We start from the raw sequence: 16,967 nt of genomic DNA on the forward strand, positions 1-16,967 counted from the left end.
GTTGATTTGAGAGACTCATTTCATTATTGGACTCACCAAACCACTTACAGTGTTTCAGGTACAAAATGACTGTTTCTCGCTGAGAAAATGCCAAAAAGCGGATTTCTGTAATAACATTGTTTTACCTTCTGATTTTTTAAGGCAAGCTATTGAAAACGTCAGAAAATTGGAGAAAGGAGTCTATGTAGTTGATTTGAGAGACTCATTTCATTATTGGACTCACCAAACCACTTACAGTGTTTCAGGTACAAAATGACTCTTTCTCGCTGAGAAACTGCCAAAAAGCGGATTTCTGTCATAACATTGATTTACCTTCTGATTTTTTAAGGCAAGCTATTGAAAACGTCAGAAAATTGGAGAAAGGAGTCTATGTAGTTGATTTGAGAGACTCATTTCATTATTGGACTCACCAAACCACTTACAGTGTTTCAGGTACAAAATGACTGTTTCTCGCTGAGAAAAAGCCAAAAAGCGGATTTCTGTCATAACATTGATTTACCTTCTGATTTTTTAAGGCAAGCTATTGAAAACGTTAGAAAATTGGAGAAAGGTGGCTATGTAGTTGATTTGAGAGACTCATTTCATTATTGGACTCACCAAACCACTTACAGTGTTTCAGGTACAAAATGACTGTTTCTCGCTGAGAAAATGCCAAAAAGCGGATTTCTGTCATAACATTGTTTTACCTTCTGATTTTTTAAGGCAAGCTATTGAAAACGTCAGAAAATTGGAGAAAGGAGTCTATGTAGTTGATTTGAGGGACTCATTTCATTATTGGACTCACCAAACCACTTACAGTGTTTCAGGTACAAAATGACTGTTTCTCGCTGAGAAAATGCCAAAAAGCAGATTTCTGTAATAACATTGTTTTACCTTCTGATTTTTTAAGGCAAGGCAAGGTGAAAACGTCAGAAAATTGGAGAAAGGAGTCTATGTAGTTGATTTGAGAGACTCATTTCATTATTGGACTCACCAAACCACTTACAGTGTTTCAGGTACAAAATGACTGTTTCTCGCTGAGAAACTGCCAAAAAGCGGATTTCTGTCATAACATTGATTTACCTTCTTATTTTTTAAGGCAAGCTATTGAAAACGTCAGAAAATTGGAGAAAGGAGTCTATGTAGTTGATTTGAGAGACTCATTTCATTATTGGACTCACCAAACCACTTACAGTGTTTCAGGTACAAAATGGCTGTTTCTCGCTGAGAAAATGCCAAAAAGCGGATTTCTGTAATAACATTGTTTTACCTTCTGATTTTTTAAGGCAAGCTATTGAAAACGTTGGAAAATTGGAGAAAGGAGTCTATGTAGTTGATTTGAGGGACTCATTTCATTATTGGACCCACCAAACCACTTACAGTGTTTCAGGTACAAAATGACCGTTTCTCGCTGAGAAAATGCCAAAAAGCGGATTTCTGTAATAACATTGTTTTACCTTCTGATTTTTTAAGGCAAGCTATTGAAAACGTCAGAAAATTGGAGAAAGGAGTCTATGTAGTTGATTTGAGGGACTCATTTCATTATTGGACTCACCAAACCACTTACAGTGTTTCAGGTACAAAATGACTGTATCTCGCTGAGAAAATGCCAAAAAGCGGATTTCTGTAATAACATTGTTTTACCTTCTGATTTTTTAAGGCAAGCTATTGAAAACGTCAGAAAATTGGAGAAAGGAGTCTATGTAGTTGATTTGAGTGACTCATTTCATTATTGGACTCACCAAACCACTTACAGTGTTTCAGGTACAAAATGACTCTTTCTCGCTGAGAAACTGCCAAAAAGAGGATTTCTGTCATAACATTGATTTACCTTCTGATTTTTTAAGGCAAGCTATTGAAAACGTCAGAAAATTGGAGAAAGGAGTCTATGTAGTTGATTTGAGAGACTCATTTCATTATTGGACTCACCAAACCACTTACAGTGTTTCAGGTACAAAATGACTGTTTCTCGCTGAGAAAATGCCAAAAAGCGGATTTCTGTCATAACATTGATTTACCTTCTGATTTTTTAAGGCAAGCTATTGAAAACGTTAGAAAATTGGAGAAAGGTGTCTATGTAGTTGATTTGAGAGACTCATTTCATTATTGGACTCACCAAACCACTTACAGTGTTTCAGGTACAAAATGACTGTTTCTCGCTGAGAAAATGCCAAAAAGCGGATTTCTGTCATAACATTGATTTACCTTCTGATTTTTTAAGGCAAGGCAAGGTGAAAACGTCAGAAAATTGGAGAAAGGAGTCTATGTAGTTGATTTGAGAGACTCATTTCATTATTGGACTCACCAAACCACTTACAGTGTTTCAGGTACAAAATGACTGTTTCTCGCTGAGAAACTGCCAAAAAGCGGATTTCTGTCATAACATTGATTTACCTTCTTATTTTTTAAGGCAAGCTATTGAAAACGTCAGAAAATTGGAGAAAGGAGTCTATGTAGTTGATTTGAGAGACTCATTTCATTATTGGACTCACCAAACCACTTACAGTGTTTCAGGTACAAAATGACTGTTTCTCGCTGAGAAAATGCCAAAAAGCGGATTTCTGTCATAACATTGATTTACCTTCTGACTTTTTTAAGCCAAGCTATTGAAAAAGTTAGAAAATTGGAGAAAGGTGTCTATGTAGTTGATTTGAGAGACTCATTTCATTATTGGACTCACCAAACCACTTACACTGTTTCAGGTACAAAATGACTGTTTCTCGCTGAGAAAATGCCAAAAAGCGGATTTCTGTAATAACATTGTTTTACCTTCTGATTTTTTAAGGCAAGCTATTGAAAACGTCAGAAAATTGGAGAAAGGAGTCTATGTAGTTGATTTGAGAGACTCATTTCATTATTGGACTCACCAAACCACTTACAGTGTCTCAGGTACAAAATGACTGTTTCTCGCTGAAAAAATGCCAAAAAGCGGATTTCTGTCATAACATTGATTTACCTTCTGATTTTTCAAGGCAAGCTATTGAAAACGTCAGAAAATTGGAGAAAGGAGTCTATGTAGTTGATTTGAGGGACTCATTTCATTATTGGACTCACCAAACCACTTACAGTGTTTCAGGTTCAAAATGACTATTTCTCGCTGAGAAACTGCCAAAAAGCGGATTTCTGTAATAACATTGTTTCAAGTGTCTGAGAGAGCTTAGCAAGGGGCCTCGCATTGACCATTACTTCCTTAGAGGTAGGGCAAATCAGTCGAGTGAAGCCCAGTGGCAGGATATTCACCACAGTCCACAGGGTATCAGAACCCCAGACGAAGCTCAATCAAGCACAGATCCATTTATGAACATCAGCCCAGAGCCCATCCAGCCACAGACAGCAGTAGAGCGGAGGCTGACTGGACGAAAACCTCAAATCTTTTGGCCTAAATCCTGTCAGAAAAAGGAGTGGGAAACCACAGACACAGACCTCGTCCACCTTTTAGAAGGTCTGAAAGGGGGTGTGGAGAAAAAACTGGACAAGATCGGAGAGACCATTTATAGCTATGGAGCAGAGAGATTTGGTGTGAAACGTGAGAACTTGCAGACACAGAAGGAACCATCTGCTCATCTCAAGTCCAGGAGACAACGTGACTCGTGAAAGAAAGGAGGTGCCTGAGGAAACAATGGAAGAAGGCCACGGAAGTGGAAAGGAAAGGCCTTGGGGCACTACAGGGCGACATCAAGCAGCGTCTGGCAGCACTGCGAAGAGCAGAATGCCTGAGAAGGCAACATAAGAAGAGAGAGCGAACGAGGACTGCCTTCTACAGAGATCCCTATAAATTTGTTAAGGACCTCTTTGTCAGGGAGAAATCTGGGACCCTCAAAGTACCCATAAGAGAACTGGAAGAACATCTTCGGAAGACCTACTCCGACAAACAGAGGCATGTGCCAGCCAGCATTCCGGAGGATATGCCACCCATCCAACCACCTGAGCACCAGATGGAAACAAGGCCCCCCACATGGAGCGAAGTTGAGAGCACAGTAAAACGGGCAAGAACAGCTTCAGCCCCGGGGCCCAACGGCATTCCATACAGGGTGTATAAGAACACGCCAGGCGTCTTGAAATACCTCTGGAAGCTTATGAAAGTGGCATGAGAAAAAGGAATGATACCAAAGGCATGGCGACGGGCAGGAGGGATCCTGATTCCCAAAGAGAAGAATTCCTCAACCATCGAGCAGTTTCGCCAGATCAGCCTTCTCAATGTGGAAGGAAAGATTTTCTTCAGTGTCGTGGCCCGTAGGCTCTCAGCATTCCTGCTGGCGAACAACTTTGTTGACACCTCAGTGCAAAAGGCAGGGATAAGTGGGTTCTCAGGTTGCTTGGAACACACAAATGTCATCTGGCACCAAGTACAGACGGCCAAGAAGGAGAAGAAAGACCTGCATGTGGTGTTTTTAGATCTTGCCAATGCCTTCGGGTCAGTGCCTCATGAGATCTTGTGGACAGCGTTCAACTTCTTTCAAGTGCCAGAGGGCATCACAAGTCTAGTCAAAGCCTACTTCCAGGATCTCCAATTCTGTGTTACAGCACAGGATAGTACAACTGCCTGGCAGCACCTTGAGATAGGCATTATGGCGGGCTGCACCATCTCGCCACTGGTGTTTACAATGGCAATGGAGCTACTTTTTCGTGCATCACGATGGGTGGTTGGAGGAGAACGATTGAAGAGCGGGCTCCGTCTTCCCCCAATCAGGGCGTACATGGACGACATGACGACAATAACAACAACGGTCGCATGTACCAAACGTCTGCTGGAGAAACTCCGGGGAAACATCAAATGGGCACGAATGGAGATTAAACCCAGCAAATCCCGTAGCATCTCCATTGTCAAAGGTAAGCTCACCAATGCAAGGTTCTATGTGGACGACCAGCCAATCCCAACAGTTCTGGAGAAGCCTATCAAAAGCCTTGGCCGATGGTATAGCGCAGAACTTAAAGACTCTGAGCAGGTGGAACAACTCAGGCAGGATACAATCAGCGGCCTCAAGCAGATTAACAACACTGCTCTCCCTGGAAAATTGAAGCTATGGTGCTTTCAGTTTGGGCTGCTACCTCGCCTCATGTGGCCAATTTCCATCTATGAGGTCACCTTATCTCATGTCAATCGGCTTGAGAGACTGGTGAATGCCCAAGTGAGGAAGTGGCTTGGACTGCCGAGATGCCTTTCCAGCATAGGCCTGTATGGCAATGGAGCGCTCTCCCTTCCAATCTCAAGCCTGGTGGAGGAGTACAAATGTGCCAAAACAAGGGTGGAAATGACTCTTACAGAATCCCGGGACCCATGCGTCAGAGATGCGGCTCCAAACCTGGCAACAGGGAGGAAATGGAAACCATCTGCAGCAGTAGCAGTGGCAAAGACCACCCTCAGACACCGGGATATAGTGGGACGAGTCCAACATGGCAGAGGGGGTCTTGGCCTGGAAGCAACAACACCCGCTTGGCAAAAGGCTACTCCGTCTGAACGGCGACACATGGTGGTTGAGGAGGTGCGCAACCAGGAGGAGGCAGCCAGGTGTGCCAAGGCAGTCTCCCAAGCCCAGCAAGGACGCTGGATGAGGTGGGAGGGTGTGGAGAGGAGGAAAATCACGTGGAATGAGATGTGGAGCATGGAGGCTAATAGGCTCAGCTTCATCATCAGAGCCACTTATTATGTCCTGCCCTCTCCAACCAACCTACATCTCTGGTATGGAGAGGACCCAGCCTGCCTGCAGTGTGCAGCCCCAGCAACCCTCAAACACATCCTGGTGGGTTGCAAGACCAGCCTGACTCAAGGAAGATACACCTGGCGCCATAACCAAGTGTTGAAGTGCTTGGCTGCCGAACTTGAGGACAAGAGGGTCACCATCAACGCCATGCCTTTCAAAACCCAGACCACCCTCCCACGGAAGACAACATTCGTCCGACAAGGGGAGAAACGGAGAACCAAGCCATCACCTCCAAACTTAGGCCCACTGGACACAGCCCGGGATTGGGAAATGCGGGTAGACCTCAGCCAGAGGCTCACTTTCCCGCCAGAAATCGCAGCAACCAACCTGCGCCCAGATTTGGTCCTCTGGTCCAAGTCCTGCCGGCGTGTCTTCATTGTGGAGCTGACTGTCCCGTGGGAGGATAACATCGACGAAGCATTCGAAAGAAAAAGGCTGCGTTATGCTAACCTAGCAGCTGATGCTGAGGCGCGGGGATGGAACGTAAAGGTGTGGCCAGTGGAGGTTGGCTGCCGAGGCTTTGTAGCCAGGTCCACCACACGGCTCCTGAAGGAAGTTGGGATCAGAGGACAGGCCCAGCGGAAGGCAATAAAAGAACTTGCCAAAGCAGCCGAACGGAGCAGTCACTGGCTGTGGCTGAAACGGAGGGATGCAACATGGGCTGTTTGATGACCACGGGGTGCCACCATATGACACACACCCAGGTCTGATCAGCCTGTGGCAGGCCAACCTTGGAAGAGGGTGTATTGTGTTAAGAGGCCGAAACACCTGATGAAGACAAGGCACACAACTGATGACGTGTAGATTTGGTGGTGCCCCGCGATCCTGTCCAAACTCCACCCCACAGTCATGTCCGATAGGAGTTATCGTGCTGATATATTTTAGGGATATTAACAGCTAGTCCTATTAAGAATCCTACCTTCTGATTTTTTAAGGCAAGCTATTGAAAACGTCAGAAAATTGGAGAAAGGAGTCTATGTAGTTGATTTGAGCGACTCATTTCATTATTGGACTCACCAAACCACTTACAGTGTTTCAGGTACAAAATGACTGTTTCTCGCATGAGAAACTGCCAAAAAGCGGATTTCTGTCATAACATTGATTTACCTTCTGATTTTTTAAGGCAAGCTATTGAAAACGTCAGAAAATTGGGGAAAGGAGTCTATGTAGTTGATTTGAGAGACTTATTTCATTATTGGACTCACCAAACCACTTACAGTGTTTCAGGTACAAAATGACTGTTTCTCGCTGAGAAAATGCCAAAAAGCGGATTTCTGTAATAACATTGATTTACCTTCTGATTTTTTAAGGCAAGCTATTGAAAACGTCAGAAAATTGGAGAAAGGAGTCTATGTAGTTGATTTGAGGGACTCATTTCATTATTGGACTCACCAAACCACTTACAGTGTTTCAGGTACAAAATGACTGTTTCTCGCTGAGAAAATGCCAAAAAGCGGATTTCTGTCATAACATTGATTTACCTTCTGATTTTTTAAGGCAAGCTATTGAAAACGTTAGAAAATTGGAGAAAGGTGTCTATGTAGTTGATTTGAGAAACTCATTTCATTATTGGACTCACCAAACCACTTACAGTGTTTCAGGTACAAAATGACTGTTTCTCGCTGAGAAGCAGCCAAAAAGCGGATTTCTGTAATAACATTGTTTTACCTCCTGATTTTTTAAGGCAAGCTATTGAAAAAGTCAGAAAATTGAAGGAGGGAGTCTATATAGTTGATTTTAGAGACTCCTTTCATTGTTGGACTCACCAAACCACTTACCTGTGTTTCAGGTTCAAAATGACCGTTTCTCGCTGAGAAGCAGCCAAAAAGCGGATTTCTGTAATAACATTGTCTTACCTTCTGATTTTTTTAAGGCAGGCTATTGATAACGTCAGAACATTGGAGGAGGGAGTCTATATAGTTGATTTGAGTGACTCCTTTCATTATCTGACTCACCAAACCACTTACCTGTGTTTCAGGTTCAAAATGACCGTTTCTCGCTGAGAAGCAGCCAAAAAGCGGATTTCTGTAATAACATTGTTTTACCTTCTGATTTTTTAAGGCAAGCTATTGAAAAAGTCAGAAAATTGAAGGAGTGAGTCTATATAGTTGATTTGAGAGACTCCTTTCATTGTTGGACTCACCAAACCACTTACCTGTGTTTCAGGTTCAAAATGACCGTTTCTCGCTGAGATAAAGCCAAAAAGCGGATTTCTGTGATAAGACTGTTTTACCTTCTGATTTTTTAAGGCAAGCTATTGAAAACGTTAGAACATTGAAGGAGGGAGTCTATATAGTTGATTTGAATGACTCCTTTCATTATTGGACTCACCAAACCACTTACCTGTGTTTCAGGTTCAAAATGACTGTTTCTCGCTGAGAAGCAGCCAAAAAGCGGATTTCTGTAATAACATTGTTTTACCTTCTGATTTTTTAAGGCAAGCTATTGAAAAAGTCAGACAATTGAAGGAGGGAGTCTATATAGTTTATTTGAGTGACTCCTTTCATTGTTGGACTCACCAAACCACTTACCTGTGTTTCAAGTTCAAAATGACCGTTTCTCGCTGAGATACAGCCAAAAAGCGGATTTCTGTGATAAGACTGTTTTACCTTCTGATTTTTTAAGGCAAGCTATTGAAAAAGTCAGACAATTGAAGGAGGGAGTCTATATAGTTTATTTGAGTGACTCCTTTCATTGTTGGACTCACCAAACCACTTACCTGTGTTTCAAGTTCAAAATGACCGTTTCTCGCTGAGATACAGCCAAAAAGCGGATTTCTGTCATAAGACTGTTTTACCTTCTGATTTTTTAAGGCAAGCTATTGAAAAAGTCAGACAATTGAAGGAGGGAGTCTATATAGTTTATTTGAGTGACTCCTTTCATTGTTGGACTCACCAAACCACTTACCTGTGTTTCAAGTTCAAAATGACCGTTTCTCGCTGAGATACAGCCAAAAAGCGGATTTCTGTGATAAGACTGTTTTACCTTCTGATTTTTTAAGGCAAGATATTGAAAACGTTAGAACATTGAAGGAGGGAGTCTATATAGTTGATTTGAGTGACTCCTTTCATTATTGGACTCACCAAACCACTTACCTGTGTTTCAGGTTCAAAATGACCGTTTCTCGCTGAGAAGCAGCCAAAAAGCGGATTTCTGTAATAACATTGTTTTACCTTCTGATTTTTTAAGGCAAGCTATTGAAAAAGTTAGAACATTGAAGGAGGGAGTCTATATAGTTTATTTGAGTGACTCCTTTCATTATTGGACTCACCAAACCACTTACCTGTGTTTCAGGTTCAAAATGACCGTTTCTCGCTGAGAAGCAGCCAAAAAGCGGATTTCTGTAATAAAATTGTTTTACCTCCTGATTTTTTAAGGCAAGCTATTGAAAAAGTCAGAAAATTGAAGGAGGGAGTCTATATAGTTGATTTGAGAGACTCCTTTCATTATTGGACTCACCAAACCACTTACCTGTGTTTCAGGTTCAAAATGACTGTTTCTCGCTGAGAAGCAGCCAAAAAGCGGATTTCTGTAATAACATTGTTTTACCTTCTGATTTTTTAAGGCAAGCTATTGAAAAAGTCAGAACATTGAAGGAGGGAGTCTATATCGTTGATTTGAGTGACTCCTCTCATTATTGGACTCACCAAACCACTTACCTGTGTTTCAGGTTCAAAATGACTGTTTCTCGCTGAGAAGCAGCCAAAAAGCGGATTTCTGTAATAACATTGTTTTACCTTCTGATTTTTTAAGGCAAGCTATTGAAAAAGTCAGACAATTGAAGGAGGGAGTCTATATAGTTTATTTGAGTGACTCCTTTCATTGTTGGACTCACCAAACCACTTACCTGTGTTTCAAGTTCAAAATGACCGTTTCTCGCTGAGATACAGCCAAAAAGCGGATTTCTGTGATAAGACTGTTTTACCTTCTGATTTTTTAAGGCAAGCTATTGAAAAAGTCAGACAATTGAAGGAGGGAGTCTATATAGTTTATTTGAGTGACTCCTTTCATTGTTGGACTCACCAAACCACTTACCTGTGTTTCAAGTTCAAAATGACCGTTTCTCGCTGAGATACAGCCAAAAAGCGGATTTCTGTGATAAGACTGTTTTACCTTCTGATTTTTTAAGGCAAGCTATTGAAAAAGTCAGACAATTGAAGGAGGGAGTCTATATAGTTTATTTGAGTGACTCCTTTCATTGTTGGACTCACCAAACCACTTACCTGTGTTTCAAGTTCAAAATGACCGTTTCTCGCTGAGATACAGCCAAAAAGCGGATTTCTGTGATAAGACTGTTTTACCTTCTGATTTTTTAAGGCAAGATATTGAAAACGTTAGAACATTGAAGGAGGGAGTCTATATAGTTGATTTGAGTGACTCCTTTCATTATTGGACTCACCAAACCACTTACCTGTGTTTCAGGTTCAAAATGACCGTTTCTCGCTGAGAAGCAGCCAAAAAGCGGATTTCTGTAATAACATTGTTTTACCTTCTGATTTTTTAAGGCAAGCTATTGAAAAAGTTAGAACATTGAAGGAGGGAGTCTATATAGTTGATTTGAGTGACTCCTTTCATTATTGGACTCACCAAACAACTTACCTGTGTTTCAGGTTCAAAATGACCGTTTCTCGCTGAGAAGCAGCCAAAAAGCGGATTTCTGTAATAACATTGTTTTACCTCCTGATTTTTTAAGGCAAGCTATTGAAAAAGTCAGAAAATTGAAGGAGGGAGTCTATATAGTTGATTTGAGAGACTCCTTTCATTATTGGACTCACCAAACCACTTACCTGTGGTTCAGGTTCAAAATGACTGTTTCTCGCTAAGAAGCAGCCAAAAAGCGGATTTCTGTAATAACATTGTTTTACCTTCTGATTTTTTAAGGCAAGCTATTGAAAAAGTCAGAACATTGAAGGAGGGAGTCTATATCGTTGATTTGAGTGACTCCTCTCATTATTGGACTCACCAAACCACTTACCTGTGTTTCAGGTTCAAAATGACTGTTTCTCGCTGAGAAGCAGCCAAAAAGCGGATTTCTGTAATAACATTGTTTTACCTTCTGATTTTTTAAGGCAAGCTATTGAAAAAGTCAGACAATTGAAGGAGGGAGTCTATATAGTTTATTTGAGTGACTCCTTTCATTGTTGGACTCACCAAACCACTTACCTGTGTTTCAAGTTCAAAATGACCGTTTCTCGCTGAGATACAGCCAAAAAGCGGATTTCTGTGATAAGACTGTTTTACCTTCTGATTTTTTAAGGCAAGCTATTGAAAACGTTAGAACATTGAAGGAGGGAGTCTATATAGTTGATTTGAGTGACTCCTTTCATTATTGGACTCACCAAACCACTTACCTGTGTTTCAGGTTCAAAATGACCGTTTCTCGCTGAGAAGCAGCCAAAAAGCGGATTTCTGTAATAACATTGTTTTACCTTCTGATTTTTTAAGGCAAGTTATTGAAAAAGTTAGAACATTGAAGGAGGGAGTCTATATAGTTGATTTGAGTGACTCCTTTCATTATTGGACTCACCAAACCACTTACCTGTGTTTCAGGTTCAAAATGACCGTTTCTCGCTGAGAAGCAGCCAAAAAGCGGATTTCTGTAATAACATTGTTTTACCTCCTGATTTTTTAAGGCAAGCTATTGAAAAAGTCAGAAAATTGAAGGAGGGAGTCTATATAGTTGATTTGAGAGACTCCTTTCATTATTGGACTCACCAAACCACTTACCTGTGTTTCAGGTTCAAAATGACTGTTTCTCGCTGAGAAGCAGCCAAAAAGCGGATTTCTGTAATAACATTGTTTTACCTTCTGATTTTTTAAGGCAAGTTATTGAAAAAGTTAGAACATTGAAGGAGGGAGTCTATATAGTTGATTTGAGTGACTCCTTTCATTATTGGACTCACCAAACCACTTACCTGTGTTTCAGGTTCAAAATGACCGTTTCTCGCTGAGAAGCAGCCAAAAAGCGGATTTCTGTAATAACATTGTTTTACCTTCTGATTTTTTAAGGCAAGCTATTGAAAAAGTCAGACAATTGAAGGAGGGAGTCTATATAGTTTATTTGAGTGACTCCTTTCATTGTTGGACTCACCAAACCACTTTCCTGTGTTTCAAGTTCAAAATGACCGTTTCTCGCTGAGATACAGCCAAAAAGCGGATTTCTGTGATAAGACTGTTTTACCTTCTGATTTTTTAAGGCAAGCTATTGAAAAAGTCAGAAAATTGAAGGAGGGAGTCTATATAGTTGATTTGAGAGACTCCTTTCATTGTTGGACTCACCAAACCACTTACCTGTGTTTCAGGTTCAAAATGACCGTTTCTCGCTGAGAAGCAGCCAAAAAGCGGATTTCTGTAATAACATTGTTTTACCTTCTGATTTTTTAAGGCAAGTTATTGAAAAAGTTAGAACATTGAAGGAGGGAGTCTATATAGTTGATTTGAGTGACTCCTTTCATTATTGGACTCACCAAACCACTTACCTGTGTTTCAGGTTCAAAATGACCGTTTCTCGCTGAGAAGCAGCCAAAAAGCGGATTTCTGTAATAACATTGTTTTACCTTCTGATTTTTTAAGGCAAGCTATTGAAAAAGTCAGACAATTGAAGGAGGGAGTCTATATAGTTTATTTGAGTGACTCCTTTCATTGTTGGACTCACCAAACCACTTACCTGTGTTTCAAGTTCAAAATGACCGTTTCTCGCTGAGATACAGCCAAAAAGCGGATTTCTGTGATAAGACTGTTTTACCTTCTGATTTTTTAAGGCAAGCTATTGAAAAAGTCAGAAAATTGAAGGAGGGAGTCTATATAGTTGATTTGAGAGACTCCTTTCATTGTTGGACTCACCAAACCACTTACCTGTGTTTCAGGTTCAAAATGACCGTTTCTCGCTGAGAAGCAGCCAAAAAGCGGATTTCTGTAATAACATTGTCTTACCTTCTGATTTTTAAAGGCAAGCTATTGATAACGTCAGAACATTGAAGGAGGGAGTCTATATAGTTGATTTGAGTGACTCCTTTCATTATCTGACTCACCAAACCACTTACCTGTGTTTCAGGTTCAAAATGACCGTTTCTCGCTGAGAAGCAGCCAAAAAGCGGATTTCTGTAATAACATTGTTTTACCTTCTGATTTTTTAAGGCAAGCTATTGATAACGTCAGAACATTGAAGGAGGGAGTCTATATAGTTGATTTGAGTGACTCCTTTCATTATCTGACTCACCAAACCACTTACCTGTGTTTCAGGTTCAAAATGACCGTTTCTCGCTGAGAAGCAGCCAAAAAGCGGATTTCTGTAATAACATTGTTTTACCTTCTGATTCTTTAAGGCAAGCTATTGAAAAAGTCAGAAAATTGAAGGAGGGAGTCTATATAGTTGATTTGAGTGACTCCTTTCATTGTTGGACTCACCAAACCACTTACCTGTGTTTCAGGTTCAAAATGACCATTTCTCGCTGAGAAGCAGCCAAAAAGCGGATTTATGTAATAACATTGTTTTTCCTTCTGATTTTTTAAGGCAAGCTATTGAAAAAGTCAGAAAATTGAAGGAGGGAGTCTATATAGTTGATTTGAGTGACTCCTTTCATTGTTGGACTCACCAAACCACTTACCTGTGTTTCAGGTTCAAAATGACCGTTTCTCGCTGAGATACAGCCAAAAAGCGGATTTCTGTGATAAGACTGTTTTACCTTCTGATTTTTTAAGGCAAGCTATTGAAAAAGTCATAAAATTGAAGGAGGGATTATATATATTTGATTTGAGTGACTCCTTTCATTGTTGGACTCACCAAACCACTTACCTGTGTTTCAGGTTCAAAATGACTGTTTCTCGCTTAGAAGCAGCCAAAAAGCGGATTTCTTTAATAACATTGTTTTACCTTCTGATTTTTTAAGGCAAGCTATTGAAAACGTCAGAACATTGAAGGAGGGAGTCTATATAGTTGATTTGAGTGACTCCTTTCATTGTTGGACTCACCAAACCACTTACCTGTGTTTCAGGTTCAAAATGACCGTTTCTCGCTGAGAAGCAGCCAAAAAGCGGATTTCTGTAATAACATTGTTTTACCTTCTGATTTTTTAAGGCAAGCTATTGAAAAAGTCAGAAAATTGAAGGAGGGAGTCTATATAGTTGATTTGAGAGACTCCTTTCATTGTTGGACTCACCAAACCACTTACCTGTGTTTCAGGTTCAAAATGACCGTTTCTCGCTGAGAAGCAGCCAAAAAGCGGATTTCTGTAATAACATTGTCTTACCTTCTGATTTTTAAAGGCAAGCTATTTATAACGTCAGAACATTGAAGGAGGGAGTCTATATAGTTGATTTGAGTGACTCCTTTCATTATCTGACTCACCAAACCACTTACCTGTGTTTCAGGTTCAAAATGACCGTTTCTCGCTGAGAAGCAGCCAAAAAGCGGATTTCTGTAATAACATTGTTTTACCTTCTGATTTTTTAAGGCAAGCTATTGATAACGTCAGAACATTGAAGGAGGGAGTCTATATAGTTGATTTGAGTGACTCCTTTCATTATCTGACTCACCAAACCACTTACCTGTGTTTCAGGTTCAAAATGACCGTTTCTCGCTGAGAAGCAGCCAAAAAGCGGATTTCTGTAATAACATTGTTTTACCTTCTGATTCTTTAAGGCAAGCTATTGAAAAAGTCAGAAAATTGAAGGAGGGAGTCTATATAGTTGATTTGAGTGACTCCTTTCATTGTTGGACTCACCAAACCACTTACCTGTGTTTCAGGTTCAAAATGACCATTTCTCGCTGAGAAGCAGCCAAAAAGCGGATTTATGTAATAACATTGTTTTACCTTCTGATTTTTTAAGGCAAGCTATTGAAAACGTCAGAACATTGAAGGAGGGAGTCTATATAGTTGATTTGAGTGACTCCTTTCATTGTTGGACTCACCAAACCACATACCTGTGTTTCAGGTTCAAAATGACCGTTTCTCGCTGAGAAGCAGCCAAAAAGCGGATTTCTGTAATAACATTGTTTTACCTTCTGATTTTTTAAGGCAAGCTATTGAAAACGTCAGAACATTGAAGGAGGGAGTCTATATAGTTGATTTGAGTGACTCCTTTCATTATTGGACTCACCAAACCACTTACCTGTGTTTCAGGTTCAAAATGACTGTTTCTCGCTGAGAAGCAGCCAAAAAGCGGATTTCTGTAATAACATTGTTTTACCTTCTGATTTTTTAAGGCAGGCTATTGAAAACGTCAGAACATTGAAGGAGGGAGTCTATATAGTTGATTTGAGTGACTCCTTTCATTGTTGGACTCACCAAACCACTTACCTGTGTTTCAAGTTCAAAATGACCGTTTCTCGCTGAGATACAGCCAAAAAGCGGATTTCTGTGATAAGACTGTTTTACCTTCTGATTTTTTAAGGCAAGCTATTGAAAAAGTCAGACAATTGAAGGAGGGAGTCTATATAGTTTATTTGAGTGACTCCTTTCATTGTTGGACTCACCAAACCACTTACCTGTGTTTCAAGTTCAAAATGACCGTTTCTCGCTGAGATACAGCCAAAAAGCGGATTTCTGTGATAAGACTGTTTTACCTTCTGATTTTTTAAGGCAAGCTATTGAAAAAGTCAGACAATTGAAGGAGGGAGTCTATATAGTTTATTTGAGTGACTCATTTCATTGTTGGACTCACCAAACCACTTACCTGTGTTTCAAGTTCAAAATGACCGTTTCTCGCTGAGATACAGCCAAAAAGCGGATTTCTGTGATAAGACTGTTTTACCTTCTGATTTTTTAAGGCAAGATATTGAAAACGTTAGAACATTGAAGGAGGGAGTCTATATAGTTGATTTGAGTGACTCCTTTCATTATTGGACTCACCAAACCACTTACCTGTGTTTCAGGTTCAAAATGACCGTTTCTCGCTGAGAAGCAGCCAAAAAGCGGATTTCTGTAATAACATTGTTTTACCTTCTGATTTTTTAAGGCAAGCTATTGAGAAAGTTAGAACATTGAAGGAGGGAGTCTATATAGTTGATTTGAGTGACTCCTTTCATTATTGGACTCACCAAACCACTTACCTGTGTTTCAGGTTCAAAATGACCGTTTCTCGCTGAGAAGCAGCCAAAAAGCGGATTTCTGTAATAACATTGTTTTACCTCCTGATTTTTTAAGGCAAGCTATTGAAAAAGTCAGAAAATTGAAGGAGGGAGTCTATATAGTTGATTTGAGAGACTCCTTTCATTATGGGACTCACCAAACCACTTACCTGTGTTTCAGGTTCAAAATGACTGTTTCTCGCTGAGAAGCAGCCAAAAAGCGGATTTCTGTAATAACATTGTTTTACCTTCTGATTTTTTAAGGCAAGCTATTGAAAAAGTCAGAACATTGAAGGAGGGAGTCTATATCGTTGATTTGAGTGACTCCTCTCATTATTGGACTCACCAAACCACTTACCTGTGTTTCAGGTTCAAAATGACTGTTTCTCGCTGAGAAGCAGCCAAAAAGCGGATTTCTGTAATAACATTGTTTTACCTTCTGATTTTTTAAGGCAAGCTATTGAAAAAGTCAGACAATTGAAGGAGGGAGTCTATATAGTTTATTTGAGTGACTCCTTTCATTGTTGGACTCACCAAACCACTTACCTGTGTTTCAAGTTCAAAATGACCGTTTCTCGCTGAGATACAGCCAAAAAGCGGATTTCTGTGATAAGACTGTTTTACCTTCTGATTTTTTAAGGCAAGCTATTGAAAACGTTAGAACATTGAAGGAGGGAGTCTATATAGTTGATTTGAGTGACTCCTTTCATTATTGGACTCACCAAACCACTTACCTGTGTTTCAGGTTCAAAATGACCGTTTCTCGCTGAGAAGCAGCCAAAAAGCGGATTTCTGTAATAACATTGTTTTACCTTCTGATTTTTTAAGGCAAGCTATTGAAAAAGTTAGAACATTGAAGGAGGGAGTCTATATAGTTGATTTGAGTGACTCCTTTCATTATTGGACTCACCAAACCACTTACCTGTGTTTCAGGTTCAAAATGACCGTTTCTCGCTGAGAAGCAGCCAAAAAGCGGATTTCTGTAATAACATTGTTTTACCTCCTGATTTTTTAAGGCAAGCTATTGAAAAAGTCAGAAAATTGAAGGAGGGAGTCTATATAGTTGATTTGAGAGACTCCTTTCATTATTGGACTCACCAAACCACTTACCTGTGTTTCAGGTTCAAAATGACTGTTTCTCGCTGAGAAGCAGCCAAAAAGCGGATTTCTGTAATAACAATGTTTTACCTTCTGATTTTTTAAGGCAAGCTATTGAA

This window comes from Cololabis saira, unplaced genomic scaffold (genome assembly GCF_033807715.1).
Source record: "Cololabis saira isolate AMF1-May2022 unplaced genomic scaffold, fColSai1.1 scf038, whole genome shotgun sequence".
Lineage (NCBI taxonomy): Eukaryota > Metazoa > Chordata > Actinopteri > Beloniformes > Belonidae > Cololabis > Cololabis saira.